The sequence below is a fragment of the Lissotriton helveticus genome, chromosome 8 (genome assembly GCF_964261635.1).
Source record: "Lissotriton helveticus chromosome 8, aLisHel1.1, whole genome shotgun sequence".
NCBI classification, from domain to species: domain Eukaryota; kingdom Metazoa; phylum Chordata; class Amphibia; order Caudata; family Salamandridae; genus Lissotriton; species Lissotriton helveticus.
In genome coordinates this window covers 1,196,106,060-1,196,128,187 of record NC_136069.1, presented here as the reverse complement: position 1 = coordinate 1,196,128,187, position 22,128 = coordinate 1,196,106,060, and the positions used below count along the sequence as shown (strand labels likewise).

Below are 22,128 nucleotides of genomic sequence, written 5' to 3'. Positions count from 1 at the left end.
AGGTTGGGCGAAGACCCCTCCATCAAACTCATTGCACGTGTTCACCTCTTGCTTTGCACCGCCTACCGGGGTCACCTAAGAACATGGGAATCAATTAGGGGTCACCAGGGGTCTCAGCTGCGACCCCTAGCTTGCCCCTGGCAACCCCTGGCACTGTATTTGAGACCCCTGGCCTCAGAGCTGTGAAAATCAGTTTTTTGTCAATGTTTTTATTATACAAATAGGGAATACAAATATTCACTATTAGTGTAATAATAAATGAAGTACAAGTAGCTGGAATGTGGTCATTCCCGTGGTCATTCCCGTCCTGCGGTAAGTAACACATGCTTCTAAATGTATGTTGTGTGCATGGTTGCAGGTAGGTGAGTGTGTGTGTGTGTGAGAGTGTATGTTTGATCTTGTATGGATGTTTAGGCATGTGCGCTTGAGTGTACGTAAAGGTCAAGTGGAGTGTGATGTCACTTCCGCTACTCCTGGCCTTTTGGTGAATTGACGTTCATGCATAAGACGTCCCTAACACGTGAATAAATAAATACTTCTTTATTCATACCGCCTCCGTGGTATCTTCCTCATTGTGTATGAATACAATTTCAGATTTCTGTATGGTATAAAGGAGTGCACAAGTGCAGACCTTAGTTCTAACTGTGTTGTTTGCAGACACTATGGGGCCCATTAGGATGGCGGGCGGATTGCCCCCGCCAGGCCAGCGGTGGTCACCGTCGGCCTGGTGGGGGCAATCCACCCGCCATCCGCTCTGGAATGACCCTCGCCATATTAGTATGGCTGGGGGGTCCGCGGCGGATGGAAAGACCGTCCACTGCTTATCCGCCCCGGGGCGGAAAATGGTTTATATGGTGGCGGTGTCTATCAGACACCGCTATCCATATTAGCATGGGCTTTAGACAATGCCTTTCCGTGGCTGCAATGCCGCCACGGAAAGGCATGTGGAGACTCCCTGCAGGGGCCTGTTGCGGGCCCCCAGGGACTCCGGGGAGGAGGTGGGGGGTGCACATGGGGGGTACCTATGGTACCCCCCAGCAGTTCCATGCACAGCATGGCAGGCACCGCGCGGTGCCTGCCATGCTGTGCATAGAAGTGCATAGCATGCCTTCCTGCCATTGTGGCGGGCGGTGCTGAGTGCACCACCCGCCACAATGGCAGGAATGCAGGATGCGCCCGCCACTGTGGCGGGCGCATCCTAATGCTGCCCACGGGACCCCCGCCCTTATGGTGGGCGGTCCCTTTCACGGACAGGATGGTGGGCGGACAAAGTTTGCCCGCCATCCTAATGGGCCCCTATGTGTTAAATATCGATGAAACAATATTTTCATTTTGTAATCTGTACAATATAAAGGTTCCATTCCAAAATTCTCAAACCCTTTTTTTGAACACTAAGAATGCTGAAGTACATATGTTAATTGGGAACATTTCCTGCAGTAACTAACAAGTTAATTACAGAATGTGCAGCTAATACACGTTTATTAAAACCCAGAGAAAACACATCCTTTGAATCAGTTATTATAAACGGAACTGAACTTTAGGGAACATTGCCATTTCTTGGCAGAAAATGTGGAGCACAGCCTCTGAATTAACTCAACTCCTGCTTGAACTTTTTGATACAACCGATATACCATATTTAAGTCTCCCCAATGCCGCCACATAGGGAGCACCCAAGCCGCCAGGAATTGGCCATATATACTTCCTTCATTAGATAGAAGCAGATTCCCATTGGCATTTTAGTATTTCGCGTCTCTAATAGTGAGGGGATAATGTTAACTACCAACATAATCAGGTCTGATTACAGACTGCTGTCTGGCAGAAATATTGTCACTTCGTTTCTCAAGATATGTACGGGAGTTTCAGAGGGGTATTTCTTTCACACTATCATGGTACTGTCTGTCTAGGAGTGAAAGATGATGTCTACCCCAATTACTCAGCTCTTTTTTAATCTGTCGCGTTTATCTGTCATAATTTAATCTGACCGTTTGATTGATTGTCGCCGCCAGCTCCAGCCCCAGATATGGCATTGATTCGACCACCCAAATCCCCAAGATCTGTTCCCCTTCGTTCCGGAAAGAATTACTTGTTGGGTTCAAATTAAGGATCAGCTATTTACCCACATAGACCCGAAAACCCGAAACCTGACCAAAGACCTCCAGTTCCTCTAAAAAATCGGGGAGTGGTCTCCTTGGTTCCTCCAACGCCGCTATGATATCATCTGCGTATAAGCTGATAGGGTGTGACTCCCCTCCAAACGGTATCCTTCTAATTTCGGGATTGTCCTGAATGTTCTGTGCTATGGGCTCAATGTATAGTGCAAATAAAAGGAGTGACAGCGGGCAACCTTGCCTGGTGCCCCTTTGAATAAAGAAGGGACAAGAAGAAACACCATTCACTTTAATTGAGGCTCTAGGCGCTCCGTAACAGCAACCCACCTATTCCCGAAACCTGTTGTGCAACCCAAAATGTACCATCGTCTGTTCCAAAAATCTCCAATCCACCCAGTCAAACGCTTTTTTGGCAATTTCAGGGAAAGCACGTCCATTTCCATTTGGTGGGCCTTATCTATGAGGTGGAGAATCCTCTTCATATTGTCTCCGTTTTGCCGAGTCTGAATAAACCCCGCCTGGTCCGATTCGGCTTAAGAGGACCTAATCTCGTGGCCAGTAAACCTGTGAATATTTTCAAAACTACATTGAGTAGCGATACCGGTCGATACGATCTGCAGTCCTGCTTATCTTTTCCCGGTTTTGGTAGTACCACTAACGCCGCCGATAGCATATTTGAAGGGATGAATCCTTTACTCCAGAAGGAGTTAAATAATCTCGTCAGTATCGGGGCTAAAATATGGCAACTTTTTTTTATAGAAGAGTGTGGGAAATTCATCTGGGCCAGGCGATGTGAGTAATTTAAGTCACGAGATCGCGGTGACCACCTCTTCGATTCGTATTGGATTGTCTAAGAACTTTGCTTGTTCTGGTGTTATTTTGGACACAGTAACAGATTGCAAGTACAACGTCATGTCCCGTCCAGATGTAGTGTATTTCGTGTAGCGTTTCGTAAAACTCCAGAAAAGTCTGAGCTATCTCCTGATCCCCAGTAGCTTACCCATTTCCACTTCTCTTAGCGAGTGTACCTTTGCATGTTGACTTTGGGCCCAGAGCCTATTTGCCAGCAAACGTCCCGTCCTATCCACCCCGATGTAGTAGGAGTGTTTTAATCTAATCGCTGCATATTCTTCCCTGTCCAGATCTATTCCTGCTAACTGTGCCCTTGCCGCTTTAAGCTGTCTCCAGACTCTGGGTGCCTCTGTCCGGCTATGTACCCATTCCAGTTCTCGAACTTGCTCAGTTAACTGTGCGCGTAGTTCTTTGCATTCCTTATTTTCGTCATCAGAGAAAGCTATTAATTCTCCCCACACTACTGCCTTCATAGCTTCCCAGAGTGTAGTCACGGCTACCTCAGGGGAATCGTTAATATCTAAATAGTCGTTAGTGCATTTGGCCATCAATGCCTTCTTATGGAGCATGTATTCTTTGAGCATCCAACATCCCACCCTCCTCTGTCTTAGTGATACCTGTATCTGACACAATGTCTAAAAATATTAATCCCTTTGGGTAACCAAAATTTCACAAACCAATCTCTTACTTGTCACTCAAATCACAAGAACCCCAAATGGATCCCTTTTAAAGAACAACAAACCGACTTCTCACTACTCACTCAGCCCACAAGAGCCTATCACAATGGCTAATCAATCAAATGTATAAATGTTTATTTATTATATATTCAAAGATAATATAACACAATTAAAAACAGATAAAAAGAGGGGAGCCTTCAGCTCTAAATTTCAAAGACAATCCCCCAATAATGCATTCAAAATTATTGTACAATATTATACACAAAATAATATATATTAAAAACGAAGTGCGCAATAATTATGAAAATCAACATTGACATTCCATAAAGATATACAAAATGGGGTCGCACACTGCTAATACACCAGCGGGATCGCCCCTAAGGACCATGGTAATTGTAGTACCGTTTTCTGCGATGCATCTTCTTTTGAATTCTCACGTATCTTCAAATCTTCGCCGTCCCTGTACACGTGTTTCGGGGTATTTACCCCTCGGCAGCAGGGATTAGGCTATCTTCTGGGTTGCTGTGTGCTGCCAAATATTACCAGGTATAGTACCAAACAAAGGCACGCAGGTGCGGGATCCCGAGCTCGTCAGCCCACCGCTCCAAGGAGCATAAACATTCACAAAATGGGGTCGCACACTGCTAATACACCAGCGGGATCGCCCCTAAGGACCATGGTAATTGTAGTACCGTTTTCTGGGAGGCATCTTCTTTCGAATTCTCACGTATCTTCAAATCTTCGCCATCCCTGTACACGTGTTTCGGGGTATTTACCCCTCATCAGCAGGGATTAGGCTATCTTCTGGGGTTGCTGCGTGCTGCCAAATATTACCAGGTATAGTACCACACAAAGGCACGCAGGTGCGGGATCCCGAGCTCGTCAGCCCACCGCTCCAAGGAGCATAAACATTCACAAAATGGGGTCGCACACTGCTAATACACCAGCGGGATCGCCCCTAAGGACCATGGTAATTGTAGTACCGTTTTCTGCAATGCATCTTCTTTCGAATTCTCACGTATCTTCAAATCTTCGCCATCCCTGTACACGTGTTTCTGGGTATTTACCCCTCGTCAGCAGGGATTAGGCTATCTTCTGGGGTTGCAGCGTGCTGCCAAATATTACCAGGTATAGTACCACACAAAGGCACGCAGGTGCGGGATCCCGAGCTCGTCAGCCCACCACTCCAAGGAGCATAAACATTCACAAAATGGGGTCGCACACTGCTAATACACCAGCGGGATCGCCCCTAAGGACCATGGTAATTGTAGTACCATTTTCTGCGATGCATCTTCTTTCGAATTCTCACGTATCTTCAAATCTTCGCCATCCCTGTACACGTGTTTCGGGGTATTTACCCCTCGTCAGCAGGGATTAGGCTATCTTCTGGGGTTGCTGCGTGCTGCCAAATATTACCAGGTATAGTACCACACAAAGGCACGCAGGTGCGGGATCCCGAGCTCGTCAGCCCACCGCTCCAAGGAGCATAAACATTCACAAAATGGGGTACACCAGCGGGATGGCCCCTAAGGACCATGGTAAATGTAGTACCGTTTTCTGCGGGACTTCGAAAGAAGATGCATCGCAGAAAACGATACTACAATTACCATGGTCCTTAGCGGCGATCCCGCTGGTGTATAAGCAGTGTGCGACCCCATTTTGTGAATGTTTATGCTCCCTTGAGCTGTTAGCTGACGAGCTAGGGACCCCGCACCTGCGTGCCTTTGTGTGGTACTATACCTGGTAATATTTGGCACCACACAGCAACCCCAGAAGATGGCCTAATCCCTGCTGACGAGGGGTAAATACCCCGAAACACGTGTACAGGGATGGCGAAGATTTGTAGACACGCGGGACTTCGAAAGAAGATGCATCGCAGAAAACGATACTACAATTACCATGGTCCTTAGGGGCGATCCCGCTGGTGTATAAGCAGTGTGCGACCCCATTTTGTGAATTTTTATACTCCCTTGAGCTGTTAGCTGACGAGCTAGGGACCCCGCACCTGCGTGCCTTTGTGTGGTACTATCCCTGGTAATAGTTGGCAGCACACAGCAACCCCAGAAAATGGCCTAATACCTGCTGACGAGGGGTAAATACCCCGAAACACGTGTACAGGGATGGCGAAGATTTGAAGACACGCGGGACTTGAAAAGAAGATGCATCGCAGAAAACGATACTACAATTACCATGGTCCTTAGGGGCGATCCCGCTGGTGTATAAGCAGTGTGCGACCCCATTTTGTGAACGTTTATGCTCCCTTGAGCTGTTAGCTGACGAGCTAGGGACCCCGCACCTGCGTGCCTTTGTGTGGTACTATACCTGGTAATATTTGGCAGCACACAGCAACCCTAGAAGATGGCCTAATCCCGGCTGACGAGGGGTAAATACCCCGCAACACATATACAGGGATGGCGAAGATTTGAAGACACGCGGGACTTCGAAAGAAGATGCATCGCAGAAAACGATACTACAATTACCATGGTCCTTAGGGGCGATCCCGCTGGTGTATAAGCAGTGTGCGACCCCATTTTTTGAATGTTTATGCTCCCTTGAGCTGTTAGCTGACGAGCTAGGGACCCCGCACCTGCGTGCCTTTGTGTGGTACTATACCTGGTAATATTTGGCAGCACACAGCAACCCCAGAAGATGGCCTAATCCCTGCTGACGAGGGGTAAATACCCCGAAACACGTGTACAGGGATGGCGAAGATTTGAAGACACGCGGGACATCGAAAGAAGATGCATCGCAGAAAACGATACTACAATTACCATGGTCATTAGGGGCGATCCCGCTGGTGTATAAGCAGTGTGCGACCCCATTTTGTGAATGTTTATGCTCATGTGAGCTGTTAGCTGACGAGCTAGGGACCCCGGACCTGCGTGCCTTTGTGTGGTACTATACCTGGTAATATTTGGCAGCACACAGCAACCCCAGAAGATGGCCTTATCCCTGCTGATGAGGGGTAAATACCCCGAAACACGTGTACAGGGATGGCGAAGATTTGAAGACACACGGGACTTCGAAAGAAGATGCATCGCAGAAAACGATACTACAATTACCATGGTCCTTAGGGGCGATCCCGCTGGTGTATAAGCAGTGTGCGACCCCATTTTGTGAATGTTTATGCTCCCTTGAGCTGTTAGCTGACGGGCTAGGGACCCCGCATCAGCGTGTCTTTGTGTGGTACTATACCTGGTAATATTTTGCAGCACACAGCAACCCCAGAAGATGGCCTAATCCCTGCTGACGAGGGGTAAATACCCCGAAACACATGTACAGGGATGGCGAAGATTTGAAGACACGCAGGACTTCGAAAGAAGATGCATCGCAGAAAACGATACTACAAATACCATGGTCCTTAGGGGCGATCCCGCTGGTGTATAAGCAGTGTGCGACCCCATTTTGTGAATGTTTATGCTCCCTTGAGCTGTTAGCTGATGAGCTAGGGACCCCGCACCTGCGTGCCTTTGTGTGGTACTATACCTGGTAATATTTGGCAGCACACAGCAACCCCAAAAGATGGCTTAATCCCTGCTGACGAGGGGTAAATACCCCGAAACATGTGTACAGGGATGACGAATATTTGAAGACACACGGGACTTCGAAAGAAGATGCATCGCAGAAAACGATACTTCAATTACCATGGTCCTTAGCGGCGATCCCTCTGGTGTATAAGCAGTGTGCGACCCCATATTGTGAATGTTTATGCTCCCTTGAGCTGTTAGCTGACGAGCTAGGGACCCCGCACCTGCGTTCCTTTGTGTGGTACTATACCTGGTAATATTTTGCAGCAGACAGCAACCCCAGAAGATGGCCTAATCCCTTCCGACAAGGGGTAAATACCCCGAAACATGTGTACAGGGATGGCGAAGATTTGAAGACACGCAGGACTTCGAAAGAAGATGCATCGCAGAAAACGATACTACAATTACCATGGTCCTTAGGGGCGATCCCGCTGGTGTATAAGCAGTGTGCGACCCCATTTTGTGAATGTTTATGCTCCCTTGAGCTGTTAGCTGACGAGCTAGGGACCCCGCACCTGCGTGCCTTTGTGTGGTACTATACCTGCTAACATTTGGCAGCACACAGCAACCCCAGAAGATGGCCTAATCCCTGCTGACGAGGGGTAAATACCCCGAAACACGTTTACAGGGATGGCGAAGATTTGAAGACACGCGGGACTTCGAAAGAAGATGCATCGCAGAAAACAATACTACAATTACCATGGTCCTTATGGGCGATCCCGCTGGTGTATTAGCAGTGTGCGACCCCATTTTGTGAATGTTTATGCTCCCTTGAGCTGTTAGCTGACGAGCTAGGGACCCCGCACCTGCGTGCCTTTGTGTGGTACTATACCTGGTAATATTTGGCAGCACACAGCAACCCCAGAAGATGGCCTAATCCCGGCTGACGAGGGGTAAATACCCCGAAACACGTATACAGGGATGGCGAAGATTTGAAGACACGCGGGACTTCGAAAGAAGATGCATCGCAGAAAACGATACTACAATTACCATGGTCCTTAGGGGCGATCCCGCTGGTGTATAAGCAGTGTGCGACCCCATTTTTTGAATGTTTATGCTCCCTTGAGCTGTTAGCTGACGAGCTAGGGATCCCGCACCTGCGTGCCTTTGTGTGGTACTATACCTGGTAATATTTGGCAGCACACAGCAACCCCAGAAGATGGCCTAATCCCTGCTGACGAGGGGTAAATACCCCGAAACACGTGTACAGGGATGGCGAAGATTTGAAGACACGCGGGACATCGAAAGAAGATGCATCGCAGAAAACGATACTACAAATACCATGGTCCTTAGGGGCGATCCCGCTGGTGTATATGCAGTGTGCGACCCCATTTTGTGAATGTTTATGCTCCCTTGAGCTGTTAGCTGACGAGCTAGGGACCCCGCACCTGCGTGCCTTTGTGTGGTACTATACCTGGTAATATTTGGCAGCACACAGCAACCCCAGAAGATGGCCTAATCCCTGCTGACGAGGGGTAAATACCCCGAAACATGTGTACAGGGATGGCGAATATTTGAAGACACACGGGACTTCGAAAGAAGATGCATCGCAGAAAACGATACTTCAATTACCATGGTCCTTAGGGGCGATCCCGCTGGTGTATAAGCAGTGTGCGACCCCATATTGTGAATGTTTATGCTCCCTTGAGCTGTTAGCTGACGAGCTAGGGACCCCGCACCTGCGTGCCTTTGTGTGGTACTATACCTGGTAATATTTTGCAGCACACAGCAACCCCAGAAGATGGCCTAATCCCTGCCGACAAGGGGTAAATACCCCGAAACATGTGTACAGGGATGGCGAAGATTTGAAGACACGCAGGACTTCGAAAGAATATGCATCACAGAAAACGATACTACAATTACCATGGTCCTTAGGGGCGATCCCGCTGGTGTATAAGCAGTGTGCGACCCCATTTTGTGAATGTTTATGCTCCCTTGAGCTGTTAGCTGACGAGCTAGGGACCCCGCACCTGCATGCCTTTGTGTGGTACTATACCTGCTAACATTTGGCAGCACACAGCAACCCCAGAAGATGGCCTAATCCCTGCTGACGAGGGGTAAATACCCCGAAACACGTGTACAGGGATGGCGAAGATTTGAAGACACGCGGGACTTCGAAAGAAGATGCATCGCAGAAAACAATACTACAATTACCATGGTCCTTAGGGGCGATCCCGCTGGTGTATAAGCAGTGTGCGACCCCATTTTGTGAATGTTTATGCTCCCTTGAGCTGTTAGCTGATGAGCTAGGGACCCCACACCTGCGTGCCTTTGTGTGGTACTATACCTGGTAATATTTGGCAGCACACAGCAACCCCAGAAGATGGCCTAATCCCTGCTGAAGAGGGGTAAATACCCCGAAACACGTGTACAGGGATGGCGAAGATTTGAAGACACGCGGGACTTCGAAAGAAGATGCATCGCAGAAAACGATACTACAATTACCATGGTCCTTAGGGGCGATCCCGCTGGTGTATAAGCAGTGTGTGACCCCATTTTGTGAATGTTTATGCTCCCTTGAGCTGTTAGCTGACGAGCTAGGGACCCCGCACCTGCGTGCCTTTGTGTGGTACTATACCTGGTAATATTTGGCAGCACACAGCAACCCCAGAAGATGGCCTAATCCCTGCTGACGAGGGGTAAATACCCCGAAACACGTGTACAGGGATGGCGAAGATTTGAAGACACACGGGACTTCGAAAGAAGATACATCGCAGAAAACGATACTACAATTACCATGGTCCTTAGGGGCGATCCCGCTGGTGTATAAGCAGTGTGCGACCCCATTTTTTGATTGTTTATGCTCCCTTGAGCTGTTAGTTGACGAGCAAGGGACCCCGCATCTGCGTGCCTTTGTGTGGTACTATACCTGGTAATATTTGGCAGCACACAGCAACCCCAGAAGATTGCCTAATCCCTGCTGAAGAGGGGTAAATACCCCGAAACACGTGTACAGGGATGGCGAAGATTTGAAGACACACGGGACTTCGAAAGAAGATGCATCGCAGAAAACGATACTACAATTACCATGGTCCTTAGGGGCGATCCTGCTGGTGTATAAGCAGTATGCGACCCAATTTTGTGGACATTCCATAAAGACGTTTAAGAATGTTAATCTCACATATAATGTATTCCCTAAAAAGAACAATTTTTCTTAAAAATGACCACATTGTTCTTTAAAAGAGATCCATTTTGGGTTCTTGTGATTTGAGTGACAAGTGAGAGATTGGTTTGTGAAATTTTGATTACCCAAAGGGATTAATCTTTTTAGACATTGTGTCAAGTGGTGTCCTGTCCCTTTGGCAGAGTAGGACCCCTCTCGTTTGTTTTAGAGATACCTGTATCTGAACAGCCACTGCGTCGTGATCTGAGAGGGCCATTGGCTCTATGCCAACTTTCTTTACCACATTGTTATTCTCTGTCGTCCCTAGGAGATAGTCAAGTTGGGCATAGCACCTGGGGACATTAGAAAAAAATGAATAGTGTGTTGCATTGGGGTGGGCATCCCTCCAAATGTCCACTAAACCCATTTCCTGTAGCCATTTCTTCCCTTCCTTTGATAGCTCCCCTTTGTGATGGAAACTAGTTTTAGACCTATCTGTGTCTGTATCTAGAACCAGATTCAGTTCCCCACCTACTAACGTCATGCAGGTTTGCGGGGCCATGGTCTCTGCTATAGCTGCTCTGAGGAAGTTCTCCTGTCCCGTATTAGGGGCAGATATAGAGCCCAGGACTATAGTTTGGTCACCAAATTGGATTGTGTACGCCAACAACCTCCCTTTTATTTCCGCCACTTTATCTGTCACCTCTCCCTTGCAACATTTAACGATTAAAATGGCGCCACCTGATTTCTTCTCTACAGTTGAGGAGAAGAACTGCTGAGGGAACGCCCTGTAATGCATTCAATGCCAATCTTTGGGCAATAAGTGCGTCTCCTGTAGGAGCGCAGAGTAGCTCTGTCATCAGCGGTATGGACGCCCGCTCCAGTTTCGCTACGGCATCTTCCCCAAAGCCACTTCCATCTCGTTGCTACCCGGCGTGAAATCCTTCGGCAGGATGAAGTCGGTCACCCAGATCCTGCTATCACAAAGGAGTATGCCGGGGCTCTGTAGCGCTGCTTGCTCCAAGTGCAGCCCATTTCCAGGGCACTCCCCTATCCTCTGGCTGTGTTCTGCGTCGCCATTTTGGGTCGCTTCTTTCTGCAGCTGTCGAGCTACATTCCTAATCTTCCCCATCACCATCAGGGGTCCGTATCTTATCAGGAGTCTTGGGAAGTAACTCTGCGGGTGGACGGGCACAGGGAGACAAAAAGGCACGTCTTACCCGCTGGCCATCTTGGCAACGCCCCCCCAACGATTGGTGTTTTGAGGGGTTTAATGATCCAGCCTAAGTAATGGAGTATTGGATCATGGGTCTCAGCAACCTCCCTCACTTGCTTTATGAGGTAGCTATCTCACCCACTTTTCCATTCGCCACAAAAGTAGTGCTGAAGACCTGAGTGGACACGGTGAAATCCATGGGAAGGGCAGGTAGACTTAACTTGGAAACTGTGCTGTGCACGGGAACTCAGCTCCCACAAGTTGTGGCCCTCCAGGGTTTTCCTCCTGCTGGGAAATGTGCTTCAGCAGGGGTTCTGAATTCTTTTCAGGACCTTCAAGCGGCATGTTAACTGCACTGCACCCAGTTTTTGTGGTACCTTCAGCTCTGACATGCGCTGTAGCAGAGATTCTGCTCATACACAGAACTGTGCATAGAGACTTGGAACCTCAGTGAATTAGGGTGTGCCAAAACTCACCTTAGTAGCCAAACTCCCCTACCAGACTAGCAATCAATGTCTCATTGGTTCTTCCATAACACCAATGATTAGACAACCCAGAACATGGAACTTAGATTACCTGAGGCAATGTGGAACACATGAACAGTCTTTCGTTAAACTCACAAACCAGTCCAAAACAGGGAGTAAATAGAGACACGTGCAAGTTTGAAATATTTATTTCTAATGCCGTGTTCTCAGGTGCAGTATCTTAGCTAATACAAGCAGACATATTATAAGCAACAAGATTATCAGCATAGTTACTATTCCATAAAATACAAAGGGAGAAGCATGTTACAAAGCTAAATAGAAAACAGGTTAGAATACAGCTATACCTCACCCTCCTTTGCTAGTAGGTTATTTTATATCTACAGAAGGTCTCTTGGGATTACAAGGGCGGCCCCATACCTCTGATCCTAGCAGAAATGGATCACATCAGTTTCTGCACCAGCTCTCTGCATGCAAATGTTCTCTAAGTGTTTTTGATCATGCCTACGCAGTGCATTATTAAACGTGCCAAACTCGGAGGTGGCCAAAGCTGCATATATGTTATGTCTAGAACGTGCGCTGATCAGTCCGAACAACAACCACTGTGTTGAAATAACCTTGAAGGCCTCGGCACTCACTGTTCAGACAAAGCTTACCAAGCAAGGCTGCTAATATAGAAAAACATATTATTCTTGTGTGAAGCAAAGCACTCTGCTAAACTCTAAACATTTATAATAATGTGTGCCGTGTGCAAAGGCAGCAGAAAGGAAAAATGGTGTTTAAACTTCTGATAAGCTCATGCCAATTTAACACAGTGTAAACGCAAGGCTCATCCCATGACAGCGCTAGGGCTTTACTTTCAGTCTGTCGCAGTCATACCTAAAGTTTACCCCTTTCAAAGCTAAGATCTTACTTACAAATAATAAGGAATGAAAACTCTCCTCCATTTATCAGACTCTACTTCATAATCAACCTGATCCAATGGTGGGGACAAGGGCACTATGGGAGCCGGACCTGGGGCCACTGGGGAACAAGGATTGGATTGAGCCGGTTGTGAGAAGTTAGCCTGGCATATGATGTCCACTAGTTCTAGTGGGCACCTTGTACCAGTCTAATCGACCCTTATTGATGGTGGTTGTAAAGTCAACCTTATAGAAAGCTATCCTAGTGGTAGCATGAACCAGCAGTCTTCAGGCTAAGACTTCAGTAGGCGAGTTAAGCAAGTTGTTTTACCATATATAATCCCTTGAATACCAGATGAAAGGACACCACACAAGGTATATATCAAATATATATGTATTTATTCTAAACACAACCCCTCTGCACTCTTTATGAGGTTGGAGGTAAAAATACAATACAAGTCACACAGTTAATATACGATATGTTGCACAGTATACGTTATGCCCTAGGGGCCTCACAAACCATATACTAAGAAAGTGGTATAAGTACCACATGAGAGTTAGAAAGGGTATACAACCTTTACAACGCAACTTTTACCACGACCTACCATTACCACGCATTTTTTACAACGCAGGATCCATTACAACGCATACCATTACCACGCATGTATTTACAACGCAGGTACTTTTACAACGCATACCATTACAACGTAAGTATTGGTAAGTATATTATTTTATTAAAAATATTATTTGGTTTTTTTTGTAAAGGGGTATTTTTTGGGTTCAGGGTCAGTTTTGGGTTTTTGGGTAAAGGGGTATTTTTAGGGTTCAGGGTCAGTTTTCAGTTTTTGGGTAAAGGGGTATTTTTAGGGTTTAGGGTCAGTTTTCAGTTTTTAGGTAAAGGGGTATTTGTAGGGTTTAGGGTCCGTTTTCAGTTTTTGGGTAAAGGGGTATTTTTAGGGTTTAGGGTCAGTTTTCAGTTTTTGGGTAAAGGGGTATTTTTAGGGTTCAGGGTCAGTTTTCAGTTTTTGGGTAAAGGGGTATTTTTAGGGTTCAGGGTCAGTTTTCAGTTTTTGGGTAAAGGGGTATTTTTAGGGTTTAGGGTCAGTTTTCAGTTTTTGGGTAAAGGGGTATTTTTAGGGTTCAGGGTCAGTTTTGGGTGTTTGGGTAAAAGGGGTATTTTTTGGGTTCAGGGTCAGTTTTGGGTTTTTGGGTAAAGGGGTATTTTTAGGGTTCAGGGTCAGTTTTTAGTTTTTGGGTAAAGGGGTATTTTTAGGGTTCAGGGTCAGTTTTGGGTTTGTGGGTAAATGGGTATTTTTAGGGTTCAGGGTCAGTTTTGGGTTTTGGGTAAAGGGGTATTTTTAGGGATCAGGGTCAGTTTGGGGTTTTTGGGTAAAAGGGGTATTTTTTGGGTTCAGGGTCAGTTTTGGGTTTTTGGGTAAAAGGGTACAGTGTAAAAATTAAATATAATTAAATTTAAATTAAATTAAATTAAATTAAATTAAATTAAATTATTTAAATTAAATTAAATTAAATTACATTATATTAATTTTAATTAAATTAAATATTAAAAAATATTATATACTTACCAATACTTACGTTGTAATTGTATGCGTTGTAAAGGTATATGCGTTGTAAATACATGCGTGGTAATGGTATGCGTTGTCATGGATCCTGCGTTGTAAAAAATGCGTGGTAATGGTAGGCGTGGTAAAAGTATGCGTTGTAACGTCATACATCCGTTAGAAAGCAGGCCTAGGGCCTGTAGAATCGCTGGGGCTACACTAAGCAACCAAAGGTTAGGAAGTAGGAGACCCACGGGAGCCGCGTGCAGTGTCTAAACACAGGCGCGGGTTCCCATTGACTTTCTATAGAGTTCGTAAACGTTACAGTTTAAGGACACTTCTGGATGGACTAGGACGGAACCCTTTTAGACTTAGACACTAGGAGGGCCAATACCCTCGAGACTACCAGAGTACTCATGTTACCTCACCCACGGAAGCCGGGTGCATAGGTGTCTTTTGATGTCAGGTTTCGTCGTCGTTTTCTATGGAGAGCTGCAAAGAAGTGCTGCAGGCGACCAGAGGAAAGGTGTCTGGGTGGATCGGAGATGTGAAGAACCTGAAAGCAGAGGGGACAGAGTCTGGGTCTCTAGCCAGTGACCAGGAAGGAACCAGGCGGTCGGGTGCTTTAAGGTGAAGAAGGTGAGTTTGTCTCTTCAGCCACGAAGTCCAGGAGGCATCGACGATGACCAGGAGCTGGATTCGAGCTGTCCCACAATGGATCTAGATGACTGCAGCATCGGTATCCGGATTAGACTCAACAAGCCTTGGCAACCGCAAACCATGCAGGATGTCAAGATTGGCTCTGTTGCAAACCAGCAAGGTCTGTGGCACTTCTCCGTTTTAGGGACAGTGGAGCAAGCCTGGAGCAACCTGGATTACAAGTTAGATTCAAGATGGTGTCTTCAGGGGGCTCACTAGCCAATGGGAAAAGGAGTCAGGAAGACGTCTCAAGCACAAATATAAAGGTGGGGCCCACGGGACACTCACGGAGTGTGGGAGCCTGAGCTTTAGTTAAAATGGTGCTCGGGGTTGGGGCTTCTAGTACCCTAATGCACAACTTACTGAGGCTTCAGGAAAAAAGTGCAGGTAGCAAAATGCAGGATGTCTAAGATGTCCGGTCCCATGTCTCTCGTGTCCGCCACATGGCTCAGCTTTGCTGTGGATGTGGATCCTGGTCAGAGAAGTCTGAAAGTCTAATTCTTGAGTCACAGAGTCTTCGGGATCCGGCGGGAGCCTTGAAACTGCAGACCAGCAAAGTTGCTGTTGGTGCCTGTTTGCACAGGGTGGTCACTCCTTGACCACAAGGGAGATGTCCTCTGTCTTCCAGTCAGAATGGAATGTCGAAGGTCCAAGATATGTCTTACAAAGATTCGTCCAGGATAATCTAAAGTCCTGGGGACACAGCTCCTATACTTATGCTAAGGATGGGGGCTGGATTACCTGACTAGGTCCCTCCTATGGGTGGACCTGAGAAGGGGGTGGTTACGCCCCTTTCCCTTTGTCCAGTTTCACGCCAGAGCTAGGGCTGGAGTGCCCCAGCAACTGGTTTGAACCGGGCTATGCATGGAGCACCTTGTGTGCCCCAGGCAGTGTCTAGATGTATTCACTGAATGCGGCCCTCCCTGCCCCAATACACAAAACCCCTGTCTGGGGAGGTGCTGGCACCTCCCTGGACAGGAAACCTATTGTCCAGGCCGCCCTTGCTGGAGTTTCCCCCAGCAACAGGAGGTCAGACTCGTGTCTGTGGCAGCAGCATCCATTTTGTGATGCTGAGGCTCTGTTTAATTTTAACTGGGTAAAGCAGAAACTTACATGTCTTTTCCCTCTAGAAGGGTGGAATGCTGCCCCTGCCGCCAGAATTGGCAGAGGGGTAGTATTCCAAAGTGTTTGACACCTTACACGACATGATAAAGCCAAACCAAAGTTAGCATTAACCGCGAGGATTATAATGCACTTGAGTATATGGTATGGCTATATCATAGAACAGCTAAAAGGAAATGGTTCCGAAAGATGCAGAGGGGCTCAGCTCATGCTAGGGCACCCTCTCACAAAGAACCAAGCACTCTGCCTCCAGTGTTGTCGAGGCCTACCATAGGAGTGGCTTGTAGGTGTATATGTGTCCATATGTAAGGTAGATATAGGTATACTATATTAAGTAAGGGGTGATTACACCACCTTACCCAGGCTGTGTGAACAGACCTGTGGTGTGGCGCCGACGACACCCAGCTGATCCTTTCCCTCACCAAAGACCCCAACACCGCCAAAAACAACCTTCACGAAGGTATGAAAGAAGTAGCCGAATGGATGAAACAGAGCCGCTTAAAACTCAACTCAGACAAAACGGAAGTGCTCATCCTAGGATCCTCCCCCTCAGCTTGGGACGACTCCTGGTGGCCTTCCGCTTTGGGATCAGCGCCCACACCCACAGACCATGCACGCAACCTTGGCTTCATTCTAGACTCCTCTCTTTCAATGTCCAGACAAGTCAACGCCGTATCGTCCTCCTGCTTCAACGTCCTTCGCATTATCAAAAAGATCTTCCGCTGGATCCCCCTCGAAACAAGAAAAACTGTCACCCATGCACTGGTCACGAGTCGACTGGATTATGGCAACACACTCTACGCCGGAATTACAACAAAATTGCAGAAAAAGCTCCAGCGCATCCAAAACGCATCGGCGAGACTCATATTAGACATCCCGCGCCAAGAGCACATCACCGGTCACTTAAAAAACCTCCACTGGCTTCCCGTCAACAAAAGAATTACTTTCCGCCTTCTTACCCACGCACACAAGGCCCTTTATAATCTAGGACCCGAATGCCTCAACACCCGATTGTCCTTCTACTATCCCACCCGCCAACTAAGATCTTCCAATCAAGCCCTCGCCGCAGTCCCGCGCATCCGAAAAACCACCATGGGTGGCAGATCCTTCTCCTTCCTGGCTGCCAAGACCTGGAACTCACTCCCCACCCACCTCCGCCTTACTCAGAATCACATCTCCTTCAGAAAAGAACTGAAAACATGGCTATTCGACAAACAGTGAACCCCTCCCTCTAGCGCCTTGAGACCCTCTGGGTGAGTAGTGCGCTTTATAAATGCCTGAACTTGAACTTGAACTTGGTGTCAGTTTGGAAGGCCAGCCAGGGGTGGCATAATACATGGCCTGGGATGCACCTATGCCCTGGGTACCTATGGTACACTATACAGGGGCTCACATGGGTGACCCAGTAACCAATCTGGTATGTACCTAAAGTACATGGAGTCCATTTTATAGAGAAATCAGATAGACTGGGACCCTGAATAGCAGGGTCCCAGGCCAACTAAGTCAAAAACCCGCAAAACACCAGGAAAAAAGTTGGGGTAACCATATAGTCAGATTCCACCTTCCTACACCGCTCATAGCCTCACAGTTCCGTTCAATTCAACTTAGACTACTACACCATACAGACTACACTAGAGCATGTCTATTCAGTCTAGGGTTGATTGTGATAGGAAATGGCCTGCACTGTGATGATCCAGATGGCGATTTGACGCACACTTTCTGGCACTGTCCTTTTTTGGAATGAAGTGCTAGGTACCCTGGAAACAGTATTGGTTGGACAATACCTAGGGACCCGAAATTGATACTTTTACATATTACAGATAACATGGAACGGATAGGTATCAGAGGGAGTTGCTTTGGCTAGGCCTGATGATCACTAAGTGAAACATTGCACAAGCTTGGAAGAGTACAGAGGCCTCTCCTATTAGTAAATGAGCCACAAGGATGGGTCACGGCATGGGTTTAGAGCACCCCCTATATCTGGTGAGAGAGTGCCCCCAGAAACATCATTAGATATGGAAGGATTGGGCCGGTTACAGGGGAATGTTGCTAGAACCTTGCCCAGCTAGGCCATTGTCCATGGATGGAACCACACGAATGTGTGTGATTGATTAGGATGTCTGTTTAGGTGATTGGGTCTTGGGAACCGAGCAGTGGGGTCTCTCTGTATATTTTGCTTCCCAATATCCTGTCATGAGCGTTTGGCTTTTTCTTTCTTGTATATTGCCATGAATATTTTGGATCTATATGTTTATTCTGTAACAACCTTGGGAGATTGTGGCTAAAATCAATAAAAATGTTTTCCCAAAAATGTAATTGTTATTTGATGAAAAGAAAAATTATAAAAAATGTTAATTTACAGATAGATTGTCTAATATGTTTGAGCTATATTGTACAGACACAAATGCTCTTGGTCCCACCAATAATGCTTGTTAGGCCTCACCTGGCGTTAGCAGCGCGCATGTGCTGCTCTCGCCATGGCAAGGGACTTTTGGAATCAATACGGATTCCAGGTGTGCAAGCGGTGGGACAGAAGATGTGCATGCGGGGACTGGATGCTTTACTGGTGGTGTGATAGGGAAACAACCATTACAACGCAACTTTTACAACGCACTACCATTACAACGAAATTTTTACAACGCAAAAACCATTACAACGCATGTATTTACAACGCATGTTTTTACAACGCAGGTACCTTTACAACGCATACCATTACAACGTAAGTATTGGTAAGTATATAATTATATTTTAAATTTTATATGTTTGGGTTTTTTAGTGGTATTTTTAGGGTTAAGGGTCAGTTTTCAGTTTTTCGGTAAAGGGGTATTTTTAGGGTTCAGGGTCAGTTTTCAGTTTTTGGGTAAAGGGGTATTTTTAGGGTTCAGGGTCAGTTTTCAGTTTTTGGGTAAAGGGGTATTTTTAGGGTTCAGGGTCAGTTTTCAGTTTTTGGGTAAAAGGGTATTTTTAGGGTTCAGGGTCAGTTTTCAGTTTTTGGGTAAAGGGGTATTTTTAGGGTTCAGGGTCAGTTTTCAGTTTTTGGGTAAAAGGGTATTTTTAGGGTTCAGGGTCAGTTTTCAGTTTTTGGGTTAAGGGATATTTTTAGGGTTCAGGGTCAGTTTTGGGTTTTTGGGTAAAGGGGTATTTTTAGGGTTCAGGGTCAGTTTTGGGTTTTTGGGTAAAGGGGTATTTTTAGGGTTCAGGGTCAGCGTTGGGTTTTTGGGTAAAGGGGTATTTTTAGGGTTCAGGGTCAGTTTGGGGTTTTTGGGGTACAGGGGTATTTTTAAGGTTCAGGGTCAGTTTTGGGTTTTTGGAGTACAGGGGTACAGGGTAAAAATAAAATAAAATTAAATTTAAATTAAATCAATTAAATGAAATTAAATTAAATTAAATTATATTATTTTCAATTATTTTTAATAAAAAAAAATAATATATACTTACCAATACTTACGTTGTAATGGTATGCGTTGTAAAGGTACCTGCGTTGTAAAAACATGCGGTGTAAATACATGCGTTGTAAAAGTTTTTGCGTTGTAAAAAATTCGTTGTAATGGTATGCGTTGTAAAAGTATGAGTTGTAACGTCATACATCCGGTGTGATACTCTGGGGACTTTTTTTTTCCTTTTCACTGCCAGTTAAGCGGGTCCCCGCGTGCACATCTTCTGTCCTCCCTGTAAAGAGCCGTTCACGTTCCATGACGGGCCACACTGCGTGAACTTTATCACATCGGGGACCAAACTCTTCATAAAGTGAGTTTAGCGCCTGGACTTTACTTAACACAGCTGCTAAGGAACTCTTCATAAAGTGAATTTAGCGCCTGGACTTTACCTAACACTGCTGCTAAGTACAGGAACCAGTGCAGACGGGGCTCTTTCGGGGGTATTCCTTCACTCTGTGGAAAGCATTTGGAACCCGAACGGGCTTGAGGGAGCCAGCGCTAGGCAAAGAAAGCCTCTTAAGTAGGAATCATTAGATGCAAATTTAATACTAGATACAGCTAGGGCACACTGGGTTTTTACCCAGTATCACTTAGAAAGCACAGTACATTTTGTGCCAACAAAATCATTATGTTTAAATAATGTACGCATGGAATTGCATTTTCTAAGCACAGGTTCCTTGGCTTTTCCACCGGTGCTGGAGTTGCTGTGTTGATTGTGGCTCCCTGGCTCTGTCACGTGGGAAGTTTGCTTTAGTTCAGTTCAACTCTGGGGGCATCTAAACTAATAAGGCAGATGGCGCTGTTTGGCGCTTCAGATGCACTGGCTCAGTGTGTTAGATGGTGCCAAGCTGCTACTGCTCTTCAGAATGATGAACTAGAAATTGGACTTTTATAACCAGTTCGAATGAAAACACCTTTTGCACATTATCGGCTCCACAAGGGGACACCAGGCTTGCGATGACAGACGGTTCTGAAGAAAAGTTACACAAACAAAAGAACATTAGGTGCAAACGGTCGACAACACAGCCATATCCGCTAGTCCCCGTTTCTAATCACACCAGATAGTTTTTACTGTATCTGAAGAGGCTTTTTTAGCCAAAACATCACTGTAGAAAGCACCAGGTGAATGAACACGCCGTAGTATCAATAAGTGAGTTTCCAACGGACATGTAATTTTTTTTTTAATCATAAAGTCCAGTGGATCAAGCGTGGCTGAGGCAAAGTAATATAACGAAATGCTGTCACCTAGTGGTCGCGCGAGCCACATACCGGCTGTATTAGTCTCATAGCAGCATACAGAAATATTGTACGAGGTTCAAGAGATCGCACATTATAAGTGCCATACTAATAGTCCAGTTTATCTTACAGTGAGCATATTTTTCGTTTCTCGACATTAGTTTTTGTCTCCTCCTATTTAGGCATTTGTCAGCAAGAAACGTTACAACGAACAACCATCTACAATGACAAAGTGAAAATCTGTCAGTGAAGTTTGTTCACTCTTCCTCAGCAGTCAGCCAGCGTGTCTCTTCAATTACGAAGTGCTGGCTTTCTGCATAATGCACTCCGTCTGATTCGGAAACAAATTGTAATAATGCAAATTTAATTTTGCTCAATGTATTAATACAATAAATGTACATTTTATTAAAGCCATTAGTAAAAAAAATGAATTCCATTTTGAAACGCTATTACTAAAAACTGTAATTAAGGCTAAAATCCAATCAGGTACAATTCCTAACCTGTTAGGGCACTTTGCTAATGCGCAACCTCTTTCGCCCAGTCAGGGAGAGTTGAAGTGGTGCACAGCCGAGGCCCTTAATGGCAGCTAGATTAGAAATTGCAGGGACAGGGTCTGATTATCCCCGACCATGTCATTTCGATATTGAAATTAAGCTAATTGTATTCCTTGCTCCGTAGTTCTAATTTTTTACACAGCTTAAAACACAAATTTACATACATGGTGCAGGCTTTGTAATCATCATGAAACCAAGTGGAATGAATATACGTGTAGTTTTTTTATTCCAGGAGCTGGGTTTCTTGTTGAACTTTTTCGTGCTGGTGAATTCCTGCCGTGTCTTGACAGAGCGGAAAACAGACAATCTGACTGAACTGAGCAGTGAGTACTGCTTGCGCCGCATCTGGAAAGATGGCTCGACCGGTTAAGGCAAATACTGCAGATTTCTGTATTAAACTGTATGCAACATGTCCTAATAAAGTTAGAGGTGATGGCCATTTATAATTCGGAGATCGAAAACATGACGTAGGTGTCACATACAAATACTCAATAAGACACAGCTAAAATACAATACCATTAGCAAAGCAAATAGCTTTAACTTAAACAAAGGTGAGACTTATTGCATTTCCAATGCTTGTTCTAAAAAGTGCTTCCCTCAAACAATTTTAAACTGGTCTGAAAAACCTAGAGAAAAATAAAAAAATGACAT

General features: G+C 45.9%; 1 protein-coding gene across 1 annotated transcript in view; it reads right to left on the bottom strand.

The window, feature by feature from the left end:
- LOC144771922 (augurin-like) overlaps positions 1-22,128 on the bottom strand; it is a 60,559-nt gene that overhangs the window by 14,027 nt on the left and 24,404 nt on the right. The gene's annotated exons all lie outside the window — the stretch shown is intronic.